The 13,726-nt window shown below is 40.8% G+C and overlaps 1 pseudogene across 1 annotated transcript; it reads left to right on the top strand.

The window, feature by feature from the left end:
• The first annotated feature begins 2,900 nt into the window (after positions 1–2,900).
• On the top strand, positions 2,901–13,199 carry LOC308300795 (annotated as a pseudogene). The gene is made up of 2 exons: positions 2,901–4,346; positions 11,802–13,199. The product of its transcript is annotated as an uncharacterized misc_RNA (transcript).
• The last annotated feature ends 527 nt before the right edge of the window (positions 13,200–13,726 follow it).

Here is a 13,726-nt window from a genome sequence, read left to right as displayed (position 1 = left end):
TGGCGCGGAGTGCAGTGGCTGGCCTCGACCCGATACGCTGTTTTCCGGAACCGGCGTGAAAGGTTCGGAATCTCCGTATGCAGAGCTGATGTCTGACATCATGCTGTTCCGGAGGTACCGGAGCAAGCGCTGACTCATTTAAAGTGACATCACTTCTGCTGACTCATTCTGACATCACTCCTTCCCATTCTGACATCACTCCTTCCCTGCAGCGGGGAGTGCAGTGATGGTCAAACGGGTCCTATGACAACAGGTATAATGGAGTTTGCATTAAAGGGCGGGACATTCATCCCCTATTTACATCAATCCCGAGTTGGCCAGGCTGCCGACTAGACGCTCGGCCGCCCGTCCAATTTATATATATATATATATATATATAGGCTCTATATATATATATATATATATATATATATATATATACAGAACCCTCGCTTGACAGAACCCTCGCTAAAAACCCCAGGGCAAAAATCCACTCGTCCGAGACAGTTTGCCCTCCTGGCCCCCAAGTTGTGGAATAAACTCCCTGTCGCACTTAGAACAACGGACTCACTCGCTAGCTTTCGCCGAGGACTGAAGACTCACCTTTTCAGACTCCACCTAAACCCTTAGCACTACTGAAAGATCAATGACCATACATGGAGCTAGTTAGCATTTGTTTTCAGGTTTTTAGAAACCTTTTTTACGGATTATATAGTTTGTTTTCTAGATGGATATTCATTTGCATTGTTATATTGCTGTTGATGTACTGACACTTAATCTTGTTTATTATTGTGATGTTTATTTGCTTATTGTAAGTCGCTTTGGATTAAAAGCGTCTGCTAAATGCCTAAACTGTAAACTGTATATATATATATATATGCCTATAGGCTACACACACACACACACACACACACACACACACACACACACACACACACACACACACACACACACACACACACACACACACACACACACACACACAGCCTATATATATCCTCTTATAACTCACATTTTATTTCTTTTTTCCCCGTATTATTAAGCTTGATCATAGGCACCACTCAAAAGTAGCAGCTTAAACTAATACTTGAAATGCCTTAATTATTATTACACTTTACCTGTTATTATTATTATTATTTAGATTTTTTTTTCTTCTTTTCTATTGTTTATATGATATGTTGTGTGTGTTTTTGTTCGTTGCCAGACTTGCCACTGTGTGGAAAGACTTGTTGATGTTTCTGAATCAGCTCGGAACTAATAGTGTGGTGCCAGGGCAGCCAGGGGGACACTGTTAGTGGTTGCACCACAACAGAGAACAGACGCGGGAGCATAGCGCGGGAGTCAGAGGTTTGTTTTTGTGTCTTAACTAAGTTCATACGTTTGAAAGAGAATATAGTGTTATTTGTTATATGGACATTTGATTCAAGTTATTTCTTTAGTCTGTACGCGGCTGTCTTTGTACATGGAGACCTTGGGCTGATATCCCTGTTGTCTGCACCCTGTGGTTTGTTTGAAGTGTATTTCCCATCAATCATTACAATGTTGTTTGTAGCCTACTCGTGGACAATGCGAAGGTGCAAAGACCAGTGGTTTAAAGTAACTAAGTACTTTTACTTGCACTGTCTTTAAGTAGCCTACATTTTTGAGATATTTGTACTTTATTGGAATATTTCCAATTTCCAATAGGCTACTTTTACTTCCACTCCACCATACATCTCAGATCCAAATATTGTACTTTTACTCCATTTATTTGAAAACTACAAGTTACTTTGCAGATAAAAAATGTAATTAGAACGTGCATAAACCACTTTAGCCGTATTTGGTATTTTTATACCTTGGCTATTTGAAAATAGCAGATCTACAAGCGCAAACATTTTGTAGCCTACTTCATTTTGATGCCATTGCCAACACTTTCATAATTTACTCTTACTTTATTTTGAATTCCGGACTTTTACTTGTAGGCCTAATAGAGTGTTTCTACATTGCAGTATTGATACTTTTACTTAACTACAAGTTTTAAAACATGTTTACTTACTTAACTTTCCAGCCAATATTTTGGGGAAAAGCTTGTTTTGCATTTACTCAATGTCCTGTTTATGTGCAATTGCATAAGGATGTGTTATTGCACTTGTTTATACATTTCTTTAATCAAGGCCTAATTTCATGTTTTCAAATAGGCCTATAGGAGGCGTTAAGGAATCAGAGCGTTAAGAGGGAACAGTTAAAATCCTCCAGGATCACAACCCTACCTGAGACAACACAGTAAACACACAGGTTGGTATTTACTCTCCTCACTTGACAAATACACCAGATGTACAAGCTGACAACACCTTACCATGAAAATGAAATGTTGTCCACTTAGAGTGACACCATCTGTGGCCATTCCTGATGCAGGACAATAGATAGTTTAATAGGTTAATGCAAGGGACATTTTTCCCCATGGTGATCAATAAAACTCGAATCAATATCGGATAGCAGCTATTTACTGTCCTTATTCACTTCATATCAAACCACTTTTTTCCGATTTTACCTCAGAAATTGTGTTCTGAAAAACACTGACAACATGTTCAGGTTTCAGGTTCAGGAGCCTCTGTCTCCCTCCTTTAATGTTTCCTGTCTATACTAATTATATAGGAAATAAAATACTCTCCTGATACATGCTTTATATGTGTTTTAGATTAATGACAAATACATTTTGTACGTGTGTACTTTGCAACAGGTGGTGTGTCAAAGCTCTGCCCCCTGCCAGATTCTTCTGAGATGATAAGATTGACCTTCAGATCAAACACAACTTCCAGTGAGGAGGACATACTGTCTTTCCACAGCTACAGGAGGGAATACTGACCCAGACCACTGGAACCTGCTGCTGAATGGACTGTAACAACAACCACCATTCACAGTCAGAGTAAACTTCAGGGAACATTCTAGAGGAGGAAGTGTTACCACTTCTGACTGACTTCCTGTATTGAGAGACTAAATGGCTTCCGTGTCATCTCTTCCAGAAGAGGATTATTGTTGTCCTGTGTGTCATGACATATTTAAAGATCCTGTTCTCCTGTCATGTAGCCACAGCTTCTGTAATGCTTGTCTGCAGCAATGGTGGAGACAGAAGGGAATAAAGCAGTGTCCAGTTTGTATGGAAATACATTCAACAGGTCCTCCACCCCGTAACCTGGCTCTGAAAAATGTGTGTGAGGCCTTCATAAAGGAGAGACAGAGAGCTTCAAAACATAAGAGAACTTCATCAGGCTCTGAAGATCTCTGCGGTCTGCATGCTGAGAAACTCAAACTGTTCTGTCTGGAATGTCAACAACCAGTGTGTCTTGTGTGTCGACATTCAAAAAGACACACCAACCACAGTTTCAGACCCATCGATGAAGCTGCTCTGGATCACAAGGAGGAAGTCCAGAAATTACTGAAGCCTTTACAGAAGAAACTGAAGGTCTTTAATGACGTTAAAAAGAAAAGTGACCAAACAGCGAAACACGTTAAGGTCCAGGCCCGGCACACAGAGACACAAATTAAGGAGCAGTTTAAGAAGATGCATCTGTTTCTACAAGAGGAAGAGGAGGCCAGCATCACTGCACTGAGGGAGGAAGAGCAGCAGAAGAGTCAGATGATCAAGGAGAAGATTGAGGGTCTGAACAGAGACATATTAACCCTTTCAAACAAGCAGAGCCATAGAGGAGGAGCTGAGAGCTGAACACATCTCATTCCTGCACAACTACAAGACCTCAATTGAAAGAGTCCAGTTCACACTGCAGGACCCACAGCCGGTCTCAGGACCACTGATAGACGTGACCAAACACCTGGGAAACCTGACCTTCAGAGTTTGGAACAAGATGAAGGACATTGTCTCCTACACTCCTGTCATTCTGGACCCCAACACTGCCAATCCAGACTGCATCCTGTCTAATGATCTGACCAGTGCGAGAGGTGGAGGAAGACAGAAGCTTCCTGACAACCCAGAGAGATTTGACGACTTGTGCCGTGTCCTGGGTTCAGAGGGCTTTAACTCAGGGACTCACAGCTGGGATGTTGAGGTTGGAGACAATGCATACTGGGAAGTGGGTTTGTTAGCAGATTCTTTCCAGAGGAAGGGAGACAGAGGGGGTCAATATTGGGGAATAGATTTGTGTGATGGTGAATACACAACATCAGAGTCCGCCACTGATCTCTCACTGAAGCAGAAACCTCAGAGGATCAGAGTCCAGCTGGACTGGAATGAAGGAAAGCTGTCATTCTCTGATCCTGATACTAACACACACATACACACCTTCACACACACTTTCACTGACACACTCTTTCCATACATTTACACTTACGATGATACTCTCCCTCTGAAGATGTTACCTGGGAAGATCAGTGTAACTGTGGAACAATGCAGTTAAACATAATGATGAGACATTGAGTCTTTAAGGGGAATATTACTCAGTTTTGTAGAATGTATAAGGATCGTGTTGTGGTCAATGACAGTCACGTAAGTGTTTCCTAAAGCAGTGGCTTTCAAAACTTTTCATGTCAAATTGATATGTATTTGGCCAGGGACCACCATCTTAAAAATCACACCCGTGTGAAGTGGAGCTGTGTGTGTGTGTGTGTGTGTGTGTGTGTGTGTGTGTGTGTGTGTGTGTGTGTGTGTGTGTGTGTGTGTGTGTGTGTGTGTGTGTGTGTGTGTGTGTGTGTGTGTGTGTGTGTGTGTGTGTGTGTGTGGATCATGTGTACCGATTTTTGTGACATTTGAAGAAAATATGTAGGAAAAGGAGCAAAAAGTGTGTTTTGGAGAAAATTCAAGATGGCGGAAAATCTATCATGGCGCAAATGGGCGTGGCCTATAGGGGGAAATGCGTCATGACCCAAGGAATCCAGGGAAAAAATATTTTTAATTTTCCGACCTACGGTTCAAGAGTTACAGGCCAAAACGTAAAGTGGGGTGTTATGGCGCCACCATGCGGCCAAATGACACAATTATTTTTTATTGCGACCGTCAGGGAGCAGTTTACTATGAAAACCTCCACCGGCCGTCCGTCCGTCCGTCCGTCACACGTCACACGTGACCATCAACAAACGTCACACCTTTGTTGATGTTTAAATCGAAGAGTCTTGGTCAAATACTTCTGTTGGTTTCTGCACTGATCATTTATACAATTCAGCTGTGTTTGCTCGTGTCATCATGATGAGGTCATAAATCAGCCATGCCCAAATATAGATTTTACGGGTTTACATGCTTACTCAGTTATTCGTTATGTGAAAGTCCTATGACGTCTATGATATCTGACATCATCATACATACATTCCCTTTTATGCCCATAAATGGAGATCCCCTCTGTAGAACCAGCCACTGACATCACTGTAATGTCAGGGGAACCAAATCCCTTTTATGCCCATATATGGAGATCCCTGTGATGCCAGGGGAACCAAATCCCTTTTATGCCCATATATGGAGATATGGAGATCCCCGTGTTGCCAGGGTAACCAAATCCATTTTATGCCCATATATGGAGATCCCTGTGATGCCAGGGGAACCAAATCCATTTTACGCCCATATATGGAGATCCCTTATGTCATCAATATTAAGCCCATATCTGTGAATATCTTTGGGTACCAGATGTCTCCATATATGGTTAAATGGTCCGATATACATCACTGGCCAGAAGACCAAGAAATGGTGCAACCTCGCCCTTTGCTTTTCTCCCTTAGGCATCTTACTGGTAGGTAGTTTAATGAGGAATGCAGTATGGTGGTAGGTAGGTAGTTATGGCCTTTGATGTAAGATTTTCACTTTCTAGGATAACTATATTTGCTATTATATATATATGGAGATCCCCAGGCTTTACTAATTAACATAAGTTTTATGCCCATATATGGAGATCATTGTCCCAATGTCATCAGATATATGGGCATAAATGGACACAGGCAAACTAGATGGGCTGTATGGATATCCAGATGTGTGATGTAAGCAGGCCTAGAATTTCGTCAGTTTAGGGGCAAGGCCAATTGGCCTTTAGTGTTGTCAAATTTTTGAGGGCACAAAGGCCAAGTGCCAGGGCAGGAAGGCCATCATTAAAACAATGATTTTAAGTCCACGCCACAGTCATAATTAATTTAGCTTAAACGTTAAGGTTTAATGTAATACCTTTCAATTAAATAAATATCAAGAACCTGTTTATTTCTGTTTTGCCATGTGCAGTGGTGTAAAGTAACTAAGTACATTTACTTAAGTATTGTACTTAATTGTTTATTGTAATGTTGAGTATTTCTAACACTTACTTCTACTCCACTACATCTCGGATCCAAATATTGTACTTTTACTCTACTACAATTATTTGAAATCTTTAGTTACCAGTTACTTTGCATATATAAATTATAATATTATTAAACATACATGAACCACTTTAGCCCTATTTAGCTTTAGCTTGATTATTTGAAAATAATCAAGCTTGTAGAAAAAATAGCAGATCTACAAGCTCAAGATGTGTCACATAACTATGCGTTGTGAGCTTGTAGATCTGCTATTTTCAAAAATGTTGTACTTTTACTTTTGGTACTTTAAGTACATTTTGATACCAATACTTTTGTACTTTTACTCAAGTATATTTTGAATTCGAGGACTTTACTTGCAACGGAAGTATTTCTACATTGCAGTAGGCTATTGATACTTAAGTATAAACATTTGAGTAGTTTTTCCACCACTGGCCATGTGCACGCACGCACACACGCACACAAACTCCTCCCTCCCGTTCGCGGAGTGATCCCTTTCTCAACAATAATGTACTTTCTGACAGCTCAGCCTCTTGGGGAAAGAATAGCTTTTGGTTCCCTTGTGCTGCATTTTGGTTGTTGTCCTGAGCTCAGCAGAGCTCGTTTAGCCCGGTGATGTTTTTGTGTTGTAACTTGTATAAACACTGTGTCGCGGGACTCCGGCGGCTCCACTATGCGGCGGCTGCTATGCTGCTACTACGAGCGTAAATGGAATCTACTACTGGTCATGTGTGCAGCTCAACCAACCACGCACTGCTGTTACCGTAATGACTGGAAAATCGCGCAGAGGAAAAAACGGTAAGAAGCAGTTAATGGACTGCTGTGGGCGCCAGGGCACCACGGCCACTGTGGCCGTTTGGGCATGTCATTTTTCGAGGGGCACACGGCCAAAGAGAGGGGCAACGACGGCCATGGCCGTCGTGGCCGCCGTGAATTTCCTGCCCTGGATGTAAGTGTTTTATTCCAAATGTGGCACCCCACAGACATATTTCCAGAAACAAAATCCCTTTCATGCCCATATATGGAGATTTCTGATGTCATCAATCCCAGGCCCTGTAAAAAACATGGTTGCTATGGTAAACAGTTGGTTGCTAGGGTAAACAGTTGGTTGCTAGGGTAAGAAAACATCGTTGCTATGGTAAACAATTGGTTGCTAGGGTAAACAGTTGGTTGCTAGGGTAAAAAAAACATGGTTGCTGTGGTAAAAAGTTGGTTGCTAGGGTAAAAAACATGGTTGCTATGGTAAACAGTTGGTTAGTAGGGTAAACCTTCAATGATTTTGACATCTTGTTACTAATCTGTCGGTAGATAATGCCGGTCTTATATAAGGGTCATTTGTGTACGGTGTGATGTCATACTGATGTCAGCAGTGTGACAGGAGATAAGCGACCAACGGTCGCTTATCTCCCGATTAGGGAGTCTTACTGGTTTAATCCTTGAAATCATTATGAACCTCCTCTCCAAGTCTTGAAACTCTAGCCCCTATGGTTTGCGAGAGACAAATAATTGAATGTGAGTTTTTGCGATTCCCATTATAAGTCAATGGGGAAAATTAATTCACTAATAAATTAATATCAATTAAACTATTGAACCTTTCTCTTAGCAAGTTACTAGCCCACGATTCCCGAGTAAGCCTGTCGATTTGACATATGGCGCGAGTGTGTGGTGGCAAAACTGTGGGACTAGTAGCGTGCCGAAGTTTAGGAAGTTCAGGCTACATACAGACACACACACAGACAGACACACAGACAGACCCACACGGCCACGTATAGGGAGCCTGTGCTTCACACAGCTCCAAAAAGAGTGTTGCTCCATGGACACCCCTCCCTTAGAAGAGTGACTTTGAAGATGTCAGAGAACAAACTATCATGATTCTCCAACCAAATTTAAATCTGACCTAAAAATCTCTTAGCGAACTCCACAGAAAGAACCCAGTGTGAGTAAATGTACTTAGCTACTGTCCACCACTGTTCATTGGTTTAAGAGTAAATTTACTTAGTTAATGTTCAGCTCTGGTGATGGGTTTAAGTACTTTGGTATCTGATAGGATCCAACTGCAAGAATAATAGAAAGGCTATTTGGTTTATTATGCAGAATGAATGCCTGATTAATGTTCAAGAATTCATGTTTTACATACAAAAGGTATTTCGGTCATATCTTCTTCCTTTCTCAGAAATACAACAGTTATAATTTATAATGTAGGCATTTAGCAGACATTATTTGTCCAGAATTGTGATTTTCTGCCTGCTCCCTGAAGATTACATTAATATTCTTCACTGTTTGATCTGTTCTGATCCTTGACTGTAATCTGGATTAAATATTGATTCTGAATTCATAACTTATCGTTTCTGTGTTGTACTGTCTGAGTCACTGAGCGTTACATAAATAGTTCATATTTACAACACATACATTGATCCATAAATAGTTAATATTTACAACACATACGTTGACTATTCATAAATTGTTAATATTTACAACACATGTCTATCCAGTTGAAGATGTTTCATTGTAAATTACGTCACAAGACCCCTTATGTTGTGATTATGCATTACATTTAACTAGCCTACATTTTTGGGCTAAAAAAATATAATTCCACTAATGTGTTCCAATATGACTTTCATTTTTCACATTCTGATCTTCCTATAGTGACATACAAGATGTTGATGTCAATTTTGCCGGAGGCGCAATTTTACCAGCCAAATGTATTTATTAGCCGTTGAAAGAGAAAGAAGTGACTAATGTCCTGTTGCTACTGTTAAAGTTCACTTTAAAAGAGCTGACAGCTATTTCTATATTGTACAGATCAGTTTCAATTGTCTTAAGATGAAAGGCAGAGTGCTGTTGTGATGATGTCACCAAGAGACAAATACTGGAGCTACTCATAGCGGGTGAACACTAGAAGACTGATATAATAATAGAACTACAATATTGTGTGTGTGTGTGTGTGTGTGTGTGTGTGTGTGTGTGTGTGTGTGTGTGTGTGTGTGTGTGTGTGTGTGTGTGTGTGTGTGTGTGTGTGTACTGCCTATAGCCTACATTATAAACAGCTCTGCTACCTGGTAAACATTTTTTAGTTTGTTTAGTATTTAAGTTGTATTGAGAAAAAAGAAATGGTGCTATTTGTCCCAAATGCTTTTTACCCTGTGTGTATATATTTAACGACACAAAGTGAAATAGCTCTGTTTACACAATGCTGTACACCCTCAAACTGTATGTATTGTGTTATTGGGTGGGATTCATTTCCCCATCACTGCTATCTGCTGAGTGACCAAGTTACTTCTGCATTTGTTGTTTGGCATTTCAAATGACCCTTCACCCAATTAATGCATCTCTATCCCTTAGCCAAAAAAACAACCAAATAATACATATCCCATTTCATCACAGATATATTGTACACATGTATCATTTAGTCCATTTCATACTTCAGCATGATCAATATTGTTTATTAACTTACATTAATCATATCATTATAAGTTTTCATCATGTCCAGCATTAGACCTGCAACTCTGTGCATCACTGAGGCCAGGTTCCTCTTTCTTGAACACCCTGTGATTGCGTAATGGCTCAGCAGTACCTTTCCCCATGTGTGTCTTTACATCACAGCATGCAATCTGTCTGCCTGTGTGTGTGGTCATCTAATCTGTCTTGTCTGACATTTCTCTTGCTTCACATTTTAGCAATAAACAGGGTGGCATGGGAGGTCAGTGTATCGTCATAACGTCCAACAACACATCTGTTTGAATAAAGAAAAGTTTTATTCACACCAATACCGCTCTAAAAAATAAATAAACATGTTTTCAGGTGGGTCATCAATTTCATCCACTCAGGAGAGAGAACACATTTAATATCGATTCATTTTTATGTTGTGTTCCAGTTCCATTTCGTGCACTTTTTTTCATCACTTCCAATTTCACTTGTTAAGAGAGAAAGGAGTTGACCTGAGACCAAAATTGTAAAAATGGCAGATCTACAAGCTCACAACGTGTTGCTCTGCAAAATTGCGCCATGTTGCACTTGCAGATCTGCTATTTTCACTATAATTCTTAAATGATTTCTTTGATTATTTTGTATTTTATTTTACGAATTATTCGAATTTTTTCAACTCGCAAAAATTTTAGCAGTATCAACATCAACCAAGGGCAACATTGTGTGTGTTCCTAAACCAATAATTTGATGACCAGCACAATGACCAATGAGTGTTTTCTACTGGAGGAGAGGTGTGGGAAGGTGGGAGGAGGTGTTTCTCCTCTCCAAGGACAAATAGAGCTGCTGCTCAGAGTCAGAGCACCACAGACAGGAGTCAGGACACAACACACACCATGGAGTGACCACCACCAAGCAACTACCATTTCACTTCAACTATCAGACTGCTTTTTCACAGTGACCTTCTGTTCTGTTGTGAGGAAACATTCAAGACAACGTTACAGGTAAGGATGTATGCCTTCTGCTTTCTTGCACAATCCTATTTTCTGATAGTTGTTCATTCTACCTGTACTTTAACGTGACTTTGATTGATTGAATACTTTATTAGTCAGAAATGTAAAACAGCATTGATTCAGTAAGACATTAAGGCTTAAAGGATTTCACAATAAAAGTCCTGGGGACTTGTTTCCATTGTGGACTTGTATCTCATCTATCCACCAGTTTCAAGTGTTCCACAAGGCCTTGGGTGAATTCTGCAAGGATGTAATCTGTACTTGATTACGTCCAGTACAGATTACATATTATGCATGTGTTTAACAGTCTCTGTGGAACAATGTACAACACAGTTAGTGTTTCATTAGTTTTCTTTTGTGTAAGCATTCAGAGTGGGGTCTCAAGAAGACCAAATGTTTGGTTGCATCATGGGATCCTCCTGAGTGCTATAGAGTGTGCTTTGTGTGCAGGTACTCAGAAGATGACTCATTGCAAGTTGTGTGCAAAGCACATTTAGACGATGTAGAACATAATAACCCAGACTCTGTTCTTCTTACCTTTTAAACTTCTGGTAAATTTGAATCATGAAAAAGAACAGAATTGGGTCTGTGGAAACATATTTTATTCAAAAAGTAGAATCATCAGGACATTTTACACATTGTAACATTTTGTCACATTTTCCTAGTGAACCATTCAAATTGAACTTTATTTTCTTTAAATGTAGATCGATAACTCATAAGGCCTTTAGATGATTTAGAGGCCATTGTTGATTTTCAACTCAATAATATTCTTCTTCTCATATATGTAAACGCAGTATCTTAATCCTCCGTATGTCTGTGTGCTTTGCAACAGGTCTGTGGTGGTGTGTCAAAGCTCCGGCCCCTGCCAGACTCATCTGAGACGATAAGATTGACCTTCAGATCAAACCCAACTTCCAGTGAGGAGGACAGACTGTCTTTCCACAGCTACAGGAGGGAATACTGACCCAGACCACTAGTTGGAACCTGCTGCTGAATGGACTGTAACAACAACCACCATTCACACTGAGAGTAAACTTCAGGGAACATTCTAGAGGAGGAAGTGTTACCACCACTGACTGACTTCCTGTATTGAGCAGAGTGTCTGTAGCTTCACTCAGAGACTAAATGGCTTCCACGTCGTCTCTTCCAGTAGAGGATTATTCCTGTCCTGTGTGTCATGACATCTTTAAAGATCCTGTTCTCCTGTTATGTAGCCACAGCTTCTGTAATGCTTGTCTGCAGCAATGGTGGAGACAGAAGGGGGTAAAGCAATGTCCAGATTGTAAGGAAATACATCCAACAGATCATCTACCCCGTAACCTGGCTCTGAAGAACGTGTGTGAGGCCGTCATACAGGAGAGACAGAGAGCTTCAAAACTTAATCTCTGCAGTCTGCACAGCGAGAAACTAAAACAGTTCTGTCTGGAATGTCAACAGCCAGTGTGTCTTGCGTGTCGGGATTCTAAAAAACACACCAACCACAGTTTCAGACCCATCGATGAAGCTGCTCTGGATCACAAGGAAGAAGTCCAGAAATTACTGAAGCCTTTACAGGCGAAACTGAAGGTCTTTAACAAAGCTAAAAAGAAAAGTGACCAAACAGCGAAACACGTTAAAGTCCAGGCCCGGCACACAGAGACACAGATTAAGGAGCAGTTTGAGAAGATGCATCTGTTTCTACAAGAGGAAGAGGAGGCCAGCATCACTGCACTGAGGGAGGAAGAGCAGCAGAAGAGCCAGATGATCAAGGAGAAGATTAAGGCTCTGAACAGAGACATGTTAACCCTTTCAAACAACATCAGAGCCATAGAGGAGGAGCTGAGAGCTGAACACATCTCATTCCTGCAGAACTACAAGACCACAATGGAAAGAGTCCAGTTCACACCGCAGTACCCACAGCCGGTCTCAGGACCACTGATAGACGTAGCCAAACACCTGGGAAACCTGACCTTCAGAGTCTGGGACAAGATGAAGGACATTGTCTCCTACACTCCTGTCATTCTGGACCCCAACACTGTCTGTCCAGTATACACCCTGTCTGATGATCTGACCAGTGTGAGATACGGAGAGAGACAGCAGCTTCCTGACAACCCTGAGAGGTTTGGAGGTTTTGTCATTGTCCTGGGTTCTGAGGGCTTTAACTCAGGGACTCACAGCTGGGATGTTGAGGTTGGAGACGATCCCTGCTGGTTACTGGGTGTCTTAGCAGGGTCATTCCATAGGAAGGGAGACAGAGGGGGTCAACACTGGGGAATAGCGTTCTTTAAAGGTAAATACTCTGCAGCCTCCAAACCAGTGTCAGTCACTGAGCTCTCGCTGAAGCAGAAACCTCAGAGGATCAGAGTCCAGCTGGACTGGGATGGAGGAAAGCTGTCATTCTCTGATCCTGATACTAACACACACATACACACCTTCACACACACTTTCACTGAAACTCTCTTTCCATACATTTGCACTGGAAATTCTCTGAAGATGTTACCTGGGAAGATCAGTGTAACTGTGGAACAATGCAGTTATACATGATGATGAGGTGGAGACATTGAGAGTCTTTAAAGGAGGATATTACTATTTAATTATAAACAGGTGATATGAAATATAACAAATGTCATTACGTGGAACAATAAAAAATAAAATAAACAAGACACATTTGATTGAGTATTAATATTAATGACATTGTAGAGTCTGTAATGTCCACCTTTATGCAAATAAACCGTTTCTGTACATTTTCGCTGATGAGAAAACATTACATTTGGATGTAGTTGCTGTAGCTGTATAACCTACTTTGTTTGTCCATCTAGATCCACGTTTTCTGCTGCTACATTGTTTATGACATGGCAATACCATCTACGGTATGTAAGGATGTAGCTGAAACATGCATTGACAACGCCCTGCCAAGTGAAACATTTGAGAATTACTGGTACGAGTGGACTCGTACCTGGATAGTGTTGTCATTGTCATAGTAAATAAGTGTCGTACTGAAGATCAAAACAAGAATATTATAATGGTGTGTACTCTGTGTGGTAGGCTAGTGGTTATGGGTACTTGGTTTG

The sequence above is a fragment of the Nannobrachium achirus genome (assembly GCF_963921795.1).
Source record: "Nannobrachium achirus genome assembly, chromosome: 16".
NCBI lineage: Eukaryota > Metazoa > Chordata > Actinopteri > Myctophiformes > Myctophidae > Nannobrachium > Nannobrachium achirus.
The sequence above is the reverse complement of the archived record's forward strand: the minus strand, read 5'-3'. Positions and strand labels throughout refer to the sequence as shown.